A 19,587-nucleotide genomic window follows, 5' to 3' on the forward strand; every position below is an offset into this window, starting at 1 on the left:
ATCCCTACTGAATCATAATTAAAACTACCATAATGACCTTCAAGTTTCATTTGTTGGGCTAGGAGGGAGGAAAATACAGATAGTTTCAGTGGGTTCTGCTGAAACAATTTATCGAGACCCACAGCTGGTTTTAATGTGCTGATGAGCTGGGAAAACAGTCAAAATTGTACTCCAGTCAAGTGACTGTGTAATATCGGAGGGCTGAACTAGACCAAAATCTCTGTCATTTTATTTAATCTAATGAATAGTGTTTTGTAACTGAAAAATATAATTACTCTGCACATATGTTACATGCACACTTCACTAATAAAAGCCACAGTGCCACCGGTGGAACAAATGAAAACACTTTTAGTTTGATTTATTTAACTCTTTTAAGTTTTTTAAAGGCTTCTTCAGAATAAACCAAATATTTGGCGTAGAAGTCTGCTAGCAACAGTTATGCAGACTACAGGGAGGAAATCTGTGTTCCTTAGAATAAAAATAATGGATTTCTTTTTTCAAGAAAAGACATTTTAACAAAATCATTTTCTACATTTTAAAACATATTTTAGGTTTTTCACTGGAGTTGCCTTTGAAGTCAAAGACACAAAACCAATCAACTTTAAAATTAGCACATAAAATTAATGATTGCTGGAGTTGGCAAGCTGACTGGAAAACCAGGACTCTTCTGGCATTTTCATTTGGAAAGGCTTCAAAGCTGCTGCCTGTGTTTGACATTAGAAGCAAGAGCTGAAGAGTGAGGGAGAAAAGAGGAAAATACCTCCCAAATATCAGGTGCAGGGCAAACTTCATGGGTCAGAAAACCCCGTGCTGTGTTTCCAGTCTCAGTCTTGGGGACATCACTTAAAGCAAATCTACTTGCAAACCTCTTGAGTATGAGATTTGGTTGTTTATTAATTTGTCTTTTTTTAGTTGTTTGGTTTTGTTGTTGTTGTTTGTTGTTTTTTTTTTTTTTTTAAATTTAGCATTTATAAGTGAAAGTAAACAAGGGGATAGGTTTGAGGGAAGAATGGAAGAAGGCACTGATACGGTCATTCATAGCAAATCAGTGGCTGTACCTGCTCTAGAAGAAATACATCTATATAGGAATGACCAGCTTGTGTTAAGGAGGCACTGTTGGATTTGGCTAAACTTGCTTAATAATCTGAAAGCTGTTCCTTCTCTGAATTGTCGCAGTACCTAAAGAGGGGCTACAAGAAAGCTGGAGAGGGACTTTTTACAAGGGCGTGTAGTGATAGGACAAGGGGCAATGGCTTTAAACTGGGAGAGGAGAGAGTAAGATTACATAGAAGGAAGAAATTCTTCCCTCTGAGGGTGGTGAGGCATTGGAACAGGTTGCCCAGAGAAGTTGTGGCTGCCCCATATCTGGAAGCGTTCCAGGCCAGGTTGGATGAGGCTTTGAGCAACCTGGTGTAGTGGAAGGTGTCCCTGCCCATGGCAGGGGGTTTGGAACTAGATGATCTTTAAGGTCCTTTCCAACCCAAACTGTTCTGTGATTCTATGATTCTATGATTGCATGATTCTATGATTCCATGATTCTGTAATTCTATATTTGATCACCTACCCTAAGACCTAAACTAGCAGCCCAAGCATTTTATGGTATTTTTTGTTTTTCCAGCAAAATTAAGCAAAATTTTCTGGGGAGCAAAGGGCAAAAAATTACCTGCTTTGTACCTTCATTAGTGGAAAATTAAGTTTTCACTCTCCTATGAGAAGCCAGCTGAGTGTGGGGTTGGTGATGGAAGACAGCTGCAAACAAATGTGTTGAGTGAATTAATGTACTGTGTGACGGTGGAAAAAGAGTTCAGCTCTGCAGGAAGGATTTGGTTATCACACGGGTTGAGCAAGGCTGAGAGAAGGACAATAGAGACTGTCTGCAAGTTCAGCTACAAACTGTGCGTTAGTATTTAAAAAAGAAGGAAAGGATGTCTTGAGAGAGAGAAAAATAGCAAGAAAATATGCATTTGGAGCACCAAAATTGGCAAAGTATGAGTTGCTATAAGTTGGATTCTTGTTTTCTCGAGTGGATTTGGCTTCAGAAGTAATTAGCTTCTTGTCACATGCTTGGGCAGTCATGCCAAACAGTTCAACAACACATTATTTTTTCGTTGCACAAAAGGTGATATTGAGCCCAGAATAACCGTTTCTATTTATGACTTTGGCTTTTGGCCTAAGCTCAAAGGAAGCAAAAAAAATAATGATATCCTTTTCTGAAGGTCTTGGGGCACTTGAGTTGCAGATGTTAGTGTACAAGAAAGTTTACCAGGGTCTCAGTGTCAATAGTAAAGCCAGCTCCCCAGTAGCTTTATTTGGATTGTTTGGCTGTTCAATGGGGAGAAAACTCAGCAGAGAAATCATGTGGGATCAGGAACTGAGGCCATAGTGATTCCTTAATCCTACATCTACCAAAGCCTTTTCTAAAGTGTCAGCAACTTCAAGAGGAAGAGGAAGACTCAGTAGCCAAGACTTTGTGCATGCTACAGCCCCTCTAGCTCTAAGAGCTATTCCAGTCCCCAGTGAGGCACTGTCTCAGGAATGTACCTTTAACACCTTAGGAAAATATTTTGGTCCCTTAATGTGTTGGCACAACACACCGAGAAGGGTGACAGAGTTCCTTCCTGCTCAAAGAAGTTATTGTCTAACCTGAATATTGATTAAGCCAACAAATCATGCTGGCCAGGGTGTAAGGACCGAAGAGGTACCCACAGGGATAGTCACGAGGTAAAAGAGGGCTTTTGCTTGTAGTAAATGGAGAGCACACGAAGGGTGGATATATATGTGAAAATGGATTTAATAAACACCTACTGAGTCTCTTTCCTACTTCCTTGCTGGTAAATATCCACCAAGGTATTTTAATCTTGATGGGTTTAATAATACAAGAGAATCTTATTAATAATTACATTTTGGAATGTTTCCTCGTAGCCAACTCCAGGGCAACAGTTTAACTTGACACAGCAGTGCTTGCTTTAGCTTGTGTGGACCATGCCGGTCCACGAGAGTGATTAATTTGCTGGCTAATTAACAAATGTCTAATGTAAATTTAACATTTGCTTCAACTTACATTCCTGCAGCCCAAACTTCTTTTTGATTGGGGTAGCTGCAAGTGGAAGACAAATATTTTCATTGGTGGAGCCAAGGGGATGGCATATGCTACTCGTTTAGATTTCCATTTCCTTTGCATCTTTTCAGGGGCTGAAAGTCAGGAGTTAACATTTCTGAATACAAAGTCATTTTTGTATGAAAATTTGCAAATAACCCCCCAAGATTTTCTGGTACAACTGAAACCTAAACCCCAAGTTCTTTCATTTGCTAAAAGGATGTGGCGTATGACATTCCTCCATTCCTTCTTCCCAAATTTCCTGGTAAATAAATACATACCCAATTTGGCTTTAAGAGGCTTTTGTGTCTTTCCTGTGCTGAGCATCCTTCAGCTGTGAGCTGGAGAACCAAGCCAAGCCATTGCTCAACGGAGAGGTGCTTTGGCCCCTGGTCACCTCTCTGCTTCGTGTAATGTCCCCGTTCTCCCAGACAGCTCTTCACTATTTTTTTCAGACATTAATATTTCTGGAATACGGCGACTCTGACCGTGATGTGAACAGGATCATAGCCTTCCCGATGGTCCACATAAGAAGATAAACAACTTAATCCTGCAAACAGACAGCAGGCTCCTGCAGCCGACCAGGACTACGCTTGCCAGTGGCTGCATTACTGGGAAATGCTGAGTAAACAACAACAGAGAAGAAAATTGAGATACTTGTGAGGGTTTGAAGGAGCAAAGCCAAGGTCTGGGGCTTGCGTGACGCCGAGCAGAAATCGCTGGGGCTCGGCTGACTCTCATCACCGGGCTGTGTGCTGCGAGCCCTGCCTGCTGCCTGGGGAGCTGGTTCTAGCGGCTGCATGCCAGCCCCATGCCTTCCGTCCGTTTGCCTTTGCTGCTTGAAGGGTCCCTGAGTGGGCATAACAGCACGGCTCGGTAGGAGGGGAACGTGTCCACGTTACCTTTTAAATGCCTTTTACCAGCATTTCCTGGCAAGCCCTGGCACAGGTTTGACTGGCCAGTGCAAGGCCACACGTGGGAACTGTGGACCTCTCCTAGAGACTTCCACCCACTTCTTCTATATCTTCCTCCTATTACCAGGCAGAACTGAGTAAGACAGGTCTCTGGCCTGGACACCTAGCCTATATGTTAGGTGGGTTGGAACTAGTTGGAACTGTAGTTGGTACTAGATGATCTTTAAAGTCCCTTCCAACCCAAACCATTCTATGATTCTATGTTGCACAAGAACATCTTCAGTTTTAATGCTGGGAAAGCCCATGGTGAGAATCCATCATTTCAAATGGTTTTTTTTTAAGTGAAGTGTGGCAATTTTATGCAACATTTTTGCATTCATGTCCTTCTCCAACTGGTCAGCTATTTTTTCCCCCCTTGTGGGGAAATACGTTTTAAAGGGAGCTGGATTTTGGGAAGCCTGTCCCAGGAGGCTTAGCACAAGACAAGGGGCTCAGACCTCTCAATGGTAATTCTGCCACTTCTGCCATTTTACGTGGAATTTCGGAGAAGTGACTTAGACTCTTTTCTCCGTTTGCAGCTCAGCAAGGCAGAGAGAAGACTGCTGCGGTGACTGCTGTGGAGTGCAATTAAGTCACATTCCTAAAGGGCTTGGAAATCATCTGATGAAAGCCATATGCTGATATTGGGCTCATCTAACACAGGTTTGATTTCAGGATTATTTGGAAAGGACCCAACAGAGAGAGAGAGAGCTTGTGACAACTCTTGAGAAATGCCTGCACAGGATCAACCATCAGCCTGTTTTTCCAGGAGAGAGACCCAGGCGCATCCAAGGGGATTTATTTTAGAAATCACACTGTAGTCTCCCAATAACATCATTCCGATGTGATTTCCAGCACCTGCTCACTACATCTCTGTTGCAACGAGATAGAGAGATACTGTGAAAATGGTGGGGGTTTCACCCTATTTGGCAATCTCTTGGTGATGCAAATGCACATTTCACTTGGTTTTGTTCAAGGTTTAGACCAGGCCTGTAGGCTGAGCTTGGAAAAGTCCAGGTTTTAATCTGAAATTTGCAACTCAGTCCTGTGGTTGAAAGTCCTTGGAAGAAGGGCATGGACCATTCACAGGGGCCTTCTCTTGTGAGGGGTGCAGAGCCATGAAACACTGCCTTGTTTTGTGAGCCGGGAAGGTGAGCTGTGCTTTACCTGTCTGTATTTATGTTTGCTGCAATATAGGCTATGGCTATTGCAACTGTGGCTATTGCCCAGATTGCCCAGCTGGACTGAATTTATTGATTTCCTAATTAAGGTTTAGACCCTGCCTACAAAAGGCAAGCCATTTCCTCCTGGCTGTGGGAGATGCAATCATAGAATGGTTAGGGCTGGAAGGGACTTTCAAAGGTCATCTAGTCCAACCCCCCTGCAAGGAACAGGGATATCTCCAACTAGATCAGGTTGCTCAGGGCCTCGTCCAACCTGGCCTTGAACGTCTCCAGGGATGGAGCATCCACCACCTCTCTGGGCAACCTGTTCCAGTGTTCTACAACTCTCATGGTAAAAAATTTTTTCCTAATATCCAATCTGAATCTACCTCCCTCTATTTTAACACCATTACCCCTTGTCCTATCACAACTGGCCCTCCTGAATAGCCTCTCCCCATCTTTCCTGTAGGCCCCCTTGAGGTACTGGAAGACCGCTATAAGGTCACCCCGGAGCCTCCTCTTCTCCAGGCTGAACAGCCCCAACTCTTTCAGCCTGTCCTCATAGGAAAGGTGCTCCAGCCCTCTTATCATCTTCGTGGCCCTCCTCTGGACCCTGAGGAGGACATCCTTGGAGCTGTAGCCTAGGCTGGTGAGCAACAATAGGCCGGATGTATACATGAAATATTTCTGCCCCTGTTGCACATCCATCTACCTTGGTGAGGCTGGAGAAACACAAGCAGAGATTTTTTTTTTTTTGGCAGCTTCCAAGAACAAGGTGCCCTGTCAGATGAAAAAATTCATCCCATCGTTAGTACTGAGCGGTGTCATCTTGACTTTCCGGTGCTCCTTTATGGCACAGGGAAACCTATATAAAGAAAATCGGCTGGCTCTTGAAAAGCATAAATGAGAGGAACTGGCTGGGGGGTGAGAGGTTTCTGAGTCCCGTTAGGGCTCGACAAGGAGTTCAAACACTTCGTTCTTCAGCTGCTGGAGATAAAAGTCCTGGTACATTCAATTCCCACTTTCTGCTGCTGCCAATAAGCAGGGGGGCTTCTTCCTCAGCCTCTTACCACTGCAGAAATAACAGAGATAAAGCAAGCAAAATAAATAAATGCTTTGTGGCTAGAATAGATAATAATTTCACCAGCTGAATATTAAAATATCAAAGCTCAAGGAAAGGATATGTAATTATGGGCCTTTGAAGTTCAATAAAGGTCTGTTTCATCAACGTGGTAGCTAGTATTTCAAATGCAAAGACAGAATGATAATACTACGCTGGCGTTTCTGACCCACAGAGGATGTGTTAGGAGAAGGAAGTCCCTTAAGACAGAAGCCATTTAAACTGTGACCAATTAATAAATGTACCCCAAAATGATCTATCCCTGATAGGAGAATGTTGCTTAGCATAATTTCTCCCCATTTTGCTCCTGCCGTGTTTCTGTTTTTTTTTTAAGAAGGACTGTTTGGCCCAGTAGGAGAAAGTAACACGCAGCACTGAGATGAAGGGATTCTATGTGCTTAGTGATGCCAGAAACATCCCCAGATAAAAGAGAAGATCTAAATTATCCAGTTCATTAAACTGCAACTGAGCTTTGTTTGTTCTATCTGAATTTCTAAACCAAGGCCAGGTTAAAAAGCTTATCAAAATTTCTGAGTGGTGCAAATTTTTAACTTGGACTCTGCCCTATGGCAGGTAAAGAAAAGCCAGCCTGGAGACATCTTACACAGGCCATAAGATCCTGAAAAATCTTACATTCAGACAAATTCCCTTACTTTCCCTAGGTCTGCTCGGAGAGCTAGAGGCACTGCCTGATGCCTGCCAGGCTTGCGGGACCTGCAGAAGTGATGGCTTCGGTTTCCCACACTACATTTCCCAGGATGCAGGACAGTACCTGGTGCATCGTTGGAGGTGAGCCCTGGCTCATACAAGGGCTGCGAGGGGAAGACTTTGGGTTCCCAAAGGGACCATGGGAGCTTGGTAGGGGAAGGAGAGTTTTTGAAGGAAAGTTGTAAGATATATAGCATGGTATGCTTTTTATTTTTTTTATTTCATTTTTTATTTCTATTTTTGGTAATACTGTTAAAGACAGATGTTTCACTGTGATCACAATGGAATAAAAAATGTCCTTTGCCGAGGACATGCTAGGCTGAAAGAAAAGCTGTTAAAGCCGACTGAAGCTTTATGAGTGCCAGCAGTGTTTGTGCCATGCGGTTCTCGTACTCACCAAGAGTTTACTACATTATGGTTATTTTATTTTTCGGTACACTGTCATCACATTTGAGTACATTTTCCGTTTCAAATTAACGTCCAGTCCAGTTTTGCAGTTGGGGAAAGACAAGCAAGAGCCCTCAGCTACATGTCAGTGGAAGAGGAGCTTTTATTTGAGGGCAGGGATGTTGAACGACCCCACAGCTTCCTGTTAGTGTTTTACTAGCAGGACTTTCCCACCTGGTCTTGGCTAGAAAGTCAAACTTGTATGCTTGTGGGGAGACCTAGGAAAAGTGTGAGAAGAGTGTACTGTATCCGATTTCCTAGGTAAAGTGTGTTATATAGTTTTTTATCTCAAAGCAGGAATCAGTCTGTGGGGCAAAAATGGTCTTTCTCAGCGTACATTGCGTGTGTGGGAGGTCTTGAATGTGATGTTTCAAACTTCACAGTGCAATATAAAAGAAATGGAAGTTTCAGAAGAGGACAGTTTATTTTGCTTTTCAGCGTGCACATACAGTGGCTGTGCAGTAGGTGGAAGGGTTACGTGGTGGTCGGAAGAGGCCAGTTGATTGGATCCTGTTTGCTTGACTGCTTTAAGCAAGAGAGCTTTACAGCATATCCTGTGCCTCCTGGATTGTCTGAGCCCGGCTTCAACATGAGTGCAGGAGAGTGAAGGTGTCCACCCGGACCACGGCAGCGGCATGGCCATGCTGAGATGCCAAAGCACAGCCGAGCTGCTCAGCATCGGTGGGGCCTGGAGGAGCTGGAAGTTGAGAGCAGCCTTTTTGCCAAATGTTTTACAATGGAGAAACGTACTCCTTCAGCTTAGTTCCACTTTTCGTTTGGCCTGGTTTCATATCAACACTCTTTGGGGGGAAAAAGTGTTGTCTCAGCACAAAGAGGGAGCTTTAGAGAAAGGCACAATTGGGCTTCTCCCAGCTATGGTGTCCATGGGGATGCATCTCCTGTTTGTCTGGTGTTGATCCGGGTGTTTGTATTGCACAGCGTGGATATCCTTTCTGTCCTGCTCAAACAGTGATTTGCAAACCGGTATCTCTCGTTGCATTGTTCAGTGCAACAGGCCCTTGATCTGATGGGAGCCTTTGGATGCTACACTAATGGAGTGGTGGACAATTTTTCCCCTGACTCCAGTGAGCATTTCCATCAATGGCTTTAGAGCTGGCATGTCACTGTGATCAAAACTGTCAGCTATTTGAGGCTGTGAGTCTCAGCCTCTCCTAATACAACCGAGCTCTGCTCCTTCTTGGCATTTCCCACAGCATTTCAGTAAAACAAACAAGTGTCTGACTACTGAAGAGTTCACTGCGTCTAAAAGGACTCTTGCAAAGGCCTTGCTGCCACCCAAATACAGTGGTGGTTTGAAGATTTGTGATCTGATCTAGGTGGTCCTGCTCGGGCAGGGGGATTGGACTAGAAGATCCTTTGAGGTCCTTTCCAATCCCTAACATTCTGTGATTCTGTGTATCTGTTTAGCTTCCTCAAAGTGGACAACTTCCGTCATTAAATAATGTAGAGAAAGGGAGGGGTAAAGGGGGACTGTACTGCATGCAGTTTGTTATACATAGTTCAGAATTAGAATTTAATCAAAAAGGTTAAACTTCAGCTTGGATTTCTTTTGCAGGTTGGGTTTTCTGGCTGCAGGAAGTTAGGGAATATGTGAGTGAGCATTAGCCCTTGCTGAGATGCTCCTGTGCTGCATGGCAGGGGGCTTGCCCATTGCTGGACTTGATTTCTCTTGAGACATGTTGCTCTGGTCCCCTCCCTGATTTCTCCTGCTGCTGAATTTGAGGAGTCCTCTGGAGTACCCTTTGGTGGTGGCCAGATGGGGATGACAAAAGGAGTCACCCTGATTTTGGGGCTGGCATGGGCTGACCCTGCTTCCTCTCCGTGCATCCCACTGCATGAGCCATGCCTGTCCGTTGAGGACACGACGTGTAGGGGAACAAAGGCCCTCCTGGGAGACCCTCTTGATCCCCATACCCTGAACTCATCAGCTTTGACCGTCATCTGGGGCTTTTCACAGAAGACAAAGCAGCCATTCAGGAAGTACCATAAATCAAAACCAGAATTATTATAATGAAATCTAAATGAAACTGTAATATAAGAGAAACAGCAAACAAGGATTTCCTCTCTTCTATGGCAGAACCAGCAATTTAAATTAAAAAAGTTGAAATCAGTGAGCGATACACAGTTCAATGGAGAGTCAGAGCGTCCTGGTTCTGCTGGAAAGGCATTCAGCTGCAGATTCAGCCCTGTAGGCTTTTGTCTGTGTGTCGACCTTTTTTTGTGTGTGTCAGTCAGCTGCTTCTACTAAACCACTTTAAATTAAGTCTTGGTCAATGTCAGAGTTGAGATCTGTTTTACAGGGACGTATTTGTGGAAGAGCATCCAAATACCTGCCTCTGAACTTGTCAGTTATAACTATATTCTCAGCAGACGTTGAAAGCCATAAACCTCATGCTGAGGGCTTTGAATATCACTTAAGAGCTTAAGCCATGTTCTTGGAATGAGTTTATGAGAAAAACCCGGAGGGACTCAGCAGCAGGCATGGGGAACTAGATCCCTCCTTCCTTTCTTCTAGCTGGGGGGAACGAATCCCCACGGATAGAAAAGGGAAAAAGCCTTTTCCAAACAGCACAGCACTTACCTTGCAAGAAACCTGCAGAAAATATTGGAAAGCTAAATGTTATCTCAAGCTAAGATCAACACGATGGGGTGAGGTGGGATGGGTTGGTCAGAGCGATGGGGGAAGCACTTTCTGCGTGTTAAAACGGCTTGTTAAAACCAAACTAATTGCTTGGCCCTCAAATTATCTAATAGTTGGTTGTCCTTTCTTCAGCTGGCTCTGTTCCCTTTCTGACACCGCAGACGAGAGCAAGCATGCAACTCTGATTTAGAAATGTCAACGTGGTTTAGGTTAGGGAGTGTTTATAATAATTATGAATTGCCTTTACGGTTTGTTTGCTTTCCATAGCAATTGTGAGAAGACAGCAGCTGACAGCTGTGGAAATTTCTAGTGTTGTTCCCCTACTATAGAACAACATGGATCTAATTAGTGCGTAACAGCAGCACCGTATTATTAAATTAATAATAATTAGAGAGCTATTTGCACCTGTGCTAATATAATGCTATTTATCCCAAAGCGTGTTAAATCATTAAGTGCTTCAAGTCTCTAATGACACCGGCTTTACAGATGGGAAAACTGCGGGGAGAGTGGGAGGCTTTCCCAAACGCACAGAACTACCAGTCAAAGGAGAAATTCCTCCCTGTGCAAAGCACTAGGGGTTGCCTAATGCATGCAGCCTGTGGTGTTATAGGCACCACACGTATATACATATATGTATTTATGAAAAAAACCCAAAAGAGATCACTATATTAAATAACTTTTTCAAAAAAGTGCATGGGGAAGGAAGCAGAATCATTGAAAATAAAGCAGAGACTGTTTGGGCTATTAACAGATTCTGCTAGCACTGTGCACGGCAAACACTGATTTTTAACAGATCAGCCAGGGTGTTTGCTGTCAAAAAATCCTTTACAGACCTGCTAGGATTCTTTTTTCCTCTTAAGCAGCAGCGGAATAGAGATGTTTATTGAACTGATACACTGTGTTAGGCTTGGCTGTTGTAGAGTGATTATGGTTGATATTTTTTGAGGAAGTAGAAAGACCATAAGGAAACATGTTGGAGTCTAAACTATACCGCATCCACACCAAATATTTGCTGTGGTTGAATTTATGCTGCTTGAAACTTGACTCTTTCACTTAATTTCTGTTTATTTTTGGCATTGTTGATGGTAGGAGACAGCAACATCCCTCCTTGAAGATTATGTACTGTTCTTGAAAACACAAAGGAAATAAAGTTTTACCAGGGTGACACCATTTATTGTTATTACTCCTAGTTATTTATTTTTATTTTAGTGGGATAGAGAAGGCCAGTTGGGGTCAAACCCACGGTGTGAGGCATCTTCTAGGAAAAGATGGCCCCCTAGCTCAGAAACAATTGCAGTTCAGTGAATGCCTGGGTTCAGCAAAGTGCTTAAGCGCAGATTTAATTGTAACCACATGCATGAATCCCTTTGATGCTGCATCATATCGGAAGCTGTGATACAAGATAATGATTAAGTGTATTGGGCAGTCGTATGGAACACACATAGAGAGGGGAGCAAAGACCTGAGAGGTCAGGCATTGGCACAGGCCTAACAGATAAAAGATGATGCTGTTTTTCCTTGTTGCTCTACATGGATCTCTGCTTTGTGTGCGAGGAGATAGGAGGTTGTTATATCAAAAGTAGCCCGTGCAATCTCATTAGACCTCTTGGTCAACCCGTAAGCATCTTGAGTACTATCCCATGGTAGTCAAAGGAAGCAGACATGCATATATGGGTGGCAGAGTGACCACAACTGCAGACTGAAAGCACCTTGGCCATGGGTAACCATTGGTGTAGCTGGTATTGCCATTCTTAACCCCAAAGTGGAGCTGATGGTTGAGTGTCACACAGTGAAGCTATGTCTCATTCTCCAGCAGAGGTGCAATTGCTCCACAGGTCAGCATCTCCAGCTAGCTTTAATCCAGCGAGTTTGTGACAGTGTCATCAAATTGCTGGTACTCCCTTGTCCACCAGCTTTGACTGCATTCTGTTGAAAGGGATGACTTGCATACATGAACCTCTTCCATCCGCTTCCATTCCGGAGGTGGTGAGCAGCAGAGTAGCCATCTGGCATGTCCATGCGTCAGGCTCAACTAGAACAGACTGCTAACGTCTTCCACTTGCGGATCTGAATTTTGCAACTGTCTGCGTTCGCTTGTGATGTAACATTTTGCCGGGAGAAAGTTATTCCAGTCTTGTGTGTTTTGTAACAGATATTGCTGCGCTCATAAATCGCTGCTGAGCGACTGCCTGCTCGGATGTTAGACGGAATCGCTAAAACTGCACGCAGCGCGGGCAGTAGTACCTGATCGGTGCTTGGGGATGGTCGAAACCTCTGAGAACATCTGCCCATCATTAACTGAAGGCTTTCGAATCTCTTTTTCCTTTCCTGCCTTTCTCATCGTATGAAGACCAGAGGAAATTTTTGCAGAAGCTGTTTGCCCTCTGTGAACCCTCTTTGAATGAACTAATGTGCTTTACTACACGCACAGTGAAACATCAACAGGGTGCCATCAAAGGGACAAGTTCTGCCCTCAAAGGAGTGAGTGGGCAAGAAACTGTGAGCTCTGCACATGTGTCTGATAGCCTTCTGCATCTCATCTGCGAGGCATTGAACTTGGAGGCACAAATCTATATGTTCAGTGCTGAGAATCTGTCCTGCAGTATTTATGGCTGTTGTTTAACTTTAATCTCAGCCGTTCATTTGCTTCCTGGTTCTCATATAATTAGAACATATTAAACAGGAGCCAACCACAAGAAATATAAAAGGTTAACACAGTTAGGAAATGTCAGTGGAATGAATACAGCTCACTAATTCACGAGTTCTTTCCATAAATATTTCCACCAGCCAAAATATTGACTTTAACCTTTTCCATCTCCTGCATGTAAAGCTTTGTATTCCCTTGTCGCAGCAACAAATACCTCGGAGTGTGCGGACGGTGCTGAGAACAGGGCAAGCCATTCCAGTGTGCAGTTCTGGTATTAATTAAGTGGCAGAGTCAGATTTCATGACAGTAAGGCACACCTAGAGATAGAAAACGTGGACATAACAAGAAAGAGCAACGTGTTACAGTGGGGATCGCGGGAATTGTTTAGGATAACAGTTTGGAGCTGGTCCAGCAAACATCTAACCCCAAAATATTTCACTGTGAGTAGCACAAATGTTTGGATGTTTGGATTCAGAGATGTCCTGGGTCACTGTCCTTAGTTCCTGGAGAGGTCCACATCTTGATTGGATCTTTTTTCATTAATTGGCCAAAGTCCATCTTAAAAGCTGCCTGTATTCTCTTTATCCCAGCTCCCACAGTGGAAGGTGGTTCCATCACCTCTTGACTCTAATAACAAGAAATCTTTTTTGGTTTTGGTGCCTACTGGAGCTCAGAGTTCCTGAGCACCCTGGCTGGGCTGGTCCTCACATGTCATGGGGTGTGATTGACTATTCATCTCCCGTGGCCTGAACTTCACTCAAGAAATCAGCAGCTCCTACCTGTGGCTGTTTCTTGCTGAAATCTCTCTTCTGTCCAGACTTGCTCAGGATGCTAAATGAAGGGGGACCTACTACTGTTTTCCTTGAATCCCTACCAAACTCCTGCCTGTTTGAGAATTGGAGATAAATCTTTCTGTCGGTCTGTAGTACTAAACCCTAGCAGCTGTACTCAGGGTTAACCTGTCCCCTGGGCTTTTCATGTGTGCACGGGGCACGGCCACCTGCGCAAAACATGTTATTCCCTTAATCTGCTTCCCTGTGTGCTACCTGTGGTTTCAGCTGATAAGTGTTCTGGATGTTTTCCTCTGGCCCATCTCATAAACCCAGCAGGTGCTATTTTATAATACAGCAGTGGGCCACATCTCAGAAATGAAATCAGTTCGTTATACCACTGAGGGCTGGAATGAAATATTCCTCAACAGTATTTTTTGATAGATTTTTGTATCTAATGGCCTGATGGGATTCCTGTGCATCCTGAGAGCAGGTACTAGATATATTTGTGTCACAAGATACAAACAGTAAATTCACATTATGCTACATGTGCTGTAATGAAACTCAAAAGTGCTTTCTAGGATTGCCTCTGCTGAGGAGGTAGGTAGTGCCTGGAAGGATGCTGAGTATCTCTGCCAGCTTGCTTGTACCTGAAGCAATATGTCATGCTGGGGTAGGAGTCTGCACTAGATAACTAGCTTTTGAGATATTTATCCTGGGCTGCATCCAAAGCAGCGTGGGCAGCAGGTCGAGGGAGGGCATTTGCGCGAATGAGAAAGTGAAGGGTGCTTTAGGTGACTAAGGAAAAGGCAGAGGCCAGAGCGCCAGTTCTCTTGGTGCATTCACTAGATGGCAAAGGGCTAGCAGTGATAGGACAAGGGGCAATGGCTTTAAACTGGAAGAGGAGAGATTTCGATTAGATAGAAGGGAAGAAATTTTTTACAATGAGGGTGGTGAGGCACTGGAACAGGTTGCCCAGAGAAGTTGTGGATGCCCCATCCCTGGCAGTGTTCAAGGCCAGGTTGCATGAGGCTTTGGGCAACCTGATCTAGGGGAAGGCGTCTCTGTCTGTGGCAGGGGAGTTGGAACTAGATGTTCTTGAAGGTCCCTTCCAACCCAAACCATTCTATGATTCTGTATGAGATAGGTATCTATATATCTTTAACTCACATGCAATACCAGGCTATCGTGGCTTCGTGTCCCCCATTAACTCACTTGGAGCTGGCTGGAGGATCTGTGCAGTGTTCTTTTGGGCTGTGCAGATTTTAGAGATCCTACCCACCCCTTCTACTCTTCTACCAGTGTTTGATGGGATTATTCCATTCAGAGAATTTTATCCTGTAGTTTGGCTTTATAAAGTAAATGAGATTAAGTGTTGCTTAAAGCTACGCCTACGCACTACCTTGAGTTAGATGATATCCCACAGACCGCAACGAGCCGAGGAGGACTCACTCCATTGGGCTCTCATGACTACTCTTTTGTCCTGTCTTATATTCAGTTACTGGGGTAAGTGTCCCCCTCTGTTGCAAGGCCCAGTTGCCCAGGAGCTGATATTTGTGTGTTGGTTGTTTTTTTTTTTCCTGAGCAGGTACACTAATTTGAACAGGGTGTATACCTGGAGAGTACAAAGCAAAGGGAGCAAAGGAGTTTCCATCAAAACTGTGCATCCCCACAATGACAAAGGATTAAGGCTGGACCTGAAAGTGAGATCTGAGCTGTACACCAGCAGCCTGCTGAAAGGCAGCACTCCTGTAATAATGCTAATTTTAGACACTGCTGAAAGAAAGAAAGAAAGAAAGAAAACACACACTGATTTTGACCAAGCCACGATGGCTTCAGACGGGAGTAATGTCTGGAGCCGCGGTGCTGTGCTGCAGTGCGGTCAGCACCTTGCTTTTGAGCTCGCTGCAGTCTGTGCTGCTGATGCACTGAATTCAACGTTTGGTAAATATAAAGAGTGCCTCGTTTCCTGTATCACTGACTATGTAAATCTGGGTCCAATATACGTGCGGGTGCATCTAGGAGACATTCTTTATGACTTACTGTATCTTTAACACCAATTCACAGCACTCATGTAATAACGGGCTCATGACAGAAATCAAGATTTGCCTTTGAATGAATATATCTTTTATAAAAGGAACCACAGAGAAGCAGCCCGATGAGACATGCACTTGGTTTTTTATAAGGTTTTATACTGCTTTCATCCTCCTGGGATGTGTGTGCTTCCCATTAGTGCATTCCCCACCACCCCTGCCATCTGTCACAAGTGATTTGCTCTTTCTCATCTTATCTCCCCCAGAGGAGAACTGTTTCTGAACAGAATTCAGTTCTTTTTTCTTCTTTTTTTCTTTTTTCTTTGGCTTCTAAATTTCCTTGCAAGTACACCCTGCTCACTGCTTATGCTGGGGAAAGCAGGGCTAAAGATGCATCCCTTGCTCTGGCTCTGGGTGCAGGTGGCATCTGTGCCCTGATGAGATGCAGGGTCACATTGGCACCTGGGGCTTTTCACACATATAAAAGCATTCCCAGATCTTGCTAGAACCTTTTAAAGCTTCTGGTCCTGCTATTCTTTACCAGTTTAATGGCTCAGAGGCAATCAAGACGTCCTGGTGGAAATGCATCGTTCCCCTGCCCCGTACCTTGGGGCACAGCTGGGAAGGATTGGTGCTTAGGGAGCTCTGGATTCCCAGCCTCAAACCCTTTGAGAAACAGCAGCGATGAGACTCAGACTGAGGTGGTTGTGTTTTGGTGTAATCCTCTCCCCAGCATTGCTTGGCAGCATTGTGGTTGAAACCCTTCCAGGTCATCTTGTAGGTGCCAGTGGAAAAACTTCAGTCAACCCCTCTGAGATACCCATATGGAAAATTTTGTTTCTGTGATGGCTTTTCCCTTAAAAATAGCCAGTTCAGGCCTGCAGATGAGAGTAGGTGCATGGGAAGTCACCTGGGAGTCAAAACTTCATCAGCCTGAAGTTTCACTACCATACCTATTCATCATCACATTCACTAAGAATGTATATTTTTTTCCCCTAAAAGTCTTCCTGTGAAGTCAATCCCACCAAAAGCCAAAAGGGCTGAACTACTGCACAGGGTCTTGTAGCGTGTGATCACCTGGGAGATCGTTTCCTCGGTGGAATGGCTGGAAAATCAAGTATGTTTGGCCACTGGAAAGAAGAAGAAATTCCTGCCTGCATCCAAAACCATGGTGGGGTGAGGCATAGATGATGGCCAGATGCAGCAGAAGAGCCAGGAAGGCCAGGTATTTTGTTTCTTTGAACACCACTGATGCGGTGCAAGGCACCGCTCAAGACTTTGTCATCATCTGCTCCTTCGAAGAAGTTTTCTTGTGAGACAGCCTGGTCTTTGGCTCTGAGCTAAATCATGTCAGAAAGGTGTTTCTCATTGTGCTAATTATCATCAAGAAGCAGGGATTAGCTTCCTTTCTTGTATTGCATGGGGATAATTTGGCATTGGCATGACTTCTGAGTCGTTCTGTTTGAAGTGTTTTTAAAGCTGAGGTCATGGCAGGGCTCCTTGCAAATATCCCCTTCAGCGGTACTTGCTGTACTCTATTTCCAAGGCATCTCGGAGCATTTTGATTTTTCTCAGGGAAAAAAAAAAAAAAAAAGGAAAAAGGCCCCAGCTGAGCTTGGAAACCCTCATGCTTCTTGGTTGAGAACAGGTTATTTACTGTTGTTCTTGGCGCGGGAGCAGTTCCGAGGGCTGCGAGGCTTGCTTTGGCTGCCTTCAGCATGGCTCCTCGGCACCACGGAGGTTCCAGCCGCACCGGAGGGGACAGAGCACCCCAGCCCCACATGGGCAGAGGGCACCCACCTGTGTTGGAAAGGTGATTTAATCATCTGTTCTAACAGATCTATCTGGAACCAACCAGATAGATGCCCCCAGCATTCAAGGAATAAAATCTTCCTCCATGTGCTCAGAAAAACTCGCCTGTCTAGTACCTCTGGAGGCAATTAGTCAAAGAGCAGTAAGAGTGGGCTGCAAAGCATCTACTTGTTGTTGTAAAGGTTAACTGAGGGACTAAAGGCACAACTAAAGATGCTAAATTGCGTGTTGAGGGGTGTCAGCCCTTTTTCTAGTTGAGCTGCCAGCATGGGGAAGGTTGCTTTGATCTGCGAAGTGGGGAAAACTCCTTATGTAGAGATTTCAGACTCTATGTGGGTGGGAAATGTGGGAAATCTCTGAGTGGAAGAGTGCTGATCTTGGTATGTTTCATAATGATATGAAGTAACTTACATATGAAAAGTTCTACTTTTGCTACAACTGGCATAATATTTCCTTAAATCACGATCCTCTGGATCTGGTTATTGTACAGGCCTTTTCATCTTCAGTAGCTTTGCAAATTTTGTCTGACTGAATTGCCTTAGAAACACAATAAAATTGAGGGCAAAATATTACCTTTCTTTGTTTCCTCCTAGGTAATGCATTACACTTTCATCCTCATCTGAGATGAATGACTCTAGTTGTCCATAAAATTTCTTTTAGCATCCTGGTAAGAATCCCCTCTGGAATAGTTTGTCATGTGTTGTAACATGAATATGAGCGTAAGTTTGTCTTCCTTTCAAATTTTAACCTCAAAGTTTTCGGCTGTCTTGGAGACTTCCCTTGGCAGTCATCACAGAAGACCCCATTAGTGCCTCTGTCAAACTATAGGCAAGGATTTCATTACCACAGGCTTGGTCTGGGAGCCGATGATAATCTCTCAGCTTCCCTGTAAAATGGGATCTGAGTGTGTGCTAGTGTTACGAAGTTGAAATTGTATAACAGATTGTGGATCCTGGTCTATTCTCTATCACCCGATTGTCTCCTTCTATGGAACGCAGAGACTTTACTTGCCTCCAAGACCAGATAGCTTTAAAAAATACTCGGTTTGCTTGCTCATTTGTCAGAACAAATATGCAGCAAAAGGGACTGTAGCTCCCTTCTCTCCTTTGCATTGCCTAGAGGAATGTAGGAACGGTAAGGTATATAATATAGTAGCTGTAGCACACCAGGAGCGCGTCTGGTACTGGTTCAAGCAGGAGTCATGGGGCTTGATACAGAAATTATCAGCTGAGACTGTTTGGTTTATGTTTCACTGGAAGCTGAATGGGACAGCAATAACAGTCCCTTCTGGTTCTAAAAGTCTATCAAAGTTATAAATGTGCAATCTAGGCCAAACACCTCTAATATTTGTGGGCAGCTATTCTGGGTGCTGGAGATTGTGGCTGTCTAAAAGTCTGATGGATGGAAAGAAAAGCATTGGGGATACTGTGCATGAAGCATCATGCATAAATCCTGACTTATGCTTTTTTTTTCTTCCATGACAAATGAACTTCCAAAATATTTATTTGGCTAAGATTTCCATGGTAATGAGAAGATGGTTTTGTACCGGGAGACATTTCCTTTTCATAGAATCATAGAATCATAGAATCGTTAGGGCTGGAAGGGACCTTCAAAGGTCATCTAGTCCAACCCCCCTGCAAGGAACAGGGATATCTCCAACTAGATCAGGTTGCTCAGGGCCTCATCCAACCGGGCCTTGAACGTCTCCAGGGATGGAGCATCCACCACCTCTCTGGGCAACCTGTTCCAGTGTTCTACAACTCTGGAACTCTGGAACAACACAACTCTAGTGTTCAGAGTCCTTGAAAACTGGCATGGTCTGTGATAGATGTAGGTGCTCCGGAGCTGCATATCCTGAGCAGAGGAAGGATCTTGTGGACCAGCACCTGCAGCTGGAATGCAAAGATGATATAATTTAGCAATCATATTTGCAGGCATTGAGTTGCTCAGGGTTTTGCGCCTGTTGCATCTACTGCCAGTGTAAGCAAAATACCCAACACTGCCATTGGATCAACTGGAAGACAGCAATAGAAGTCCTGAGTGATTGCAAAGAGGGCTATCAGCATCTTTCAGAAGGTGCAGGATACAGTCGCGTGTTGACACTCAATGAATGTGAATCCTCCGACACGGGAAAAAGTAGTGGGGGCTTAAACCGTGGAGCTGCGTGCAGCACCCA

Source organism: Tauraco erythrolophus, chromosome 10, assembly GCF_009769465.1.
Source record: "Tauraco erythrolophus isolate bTauEry1 chromosome 10, bTauEry1.pri, whole genome shotgun sequence".
Classification (NCBI taxonomy): Eukaryota; Metazoa; Chordata; class Aves; order Musophagiformes; family Musophagidae; genus Tauraco; species Tauraco erythrolophus.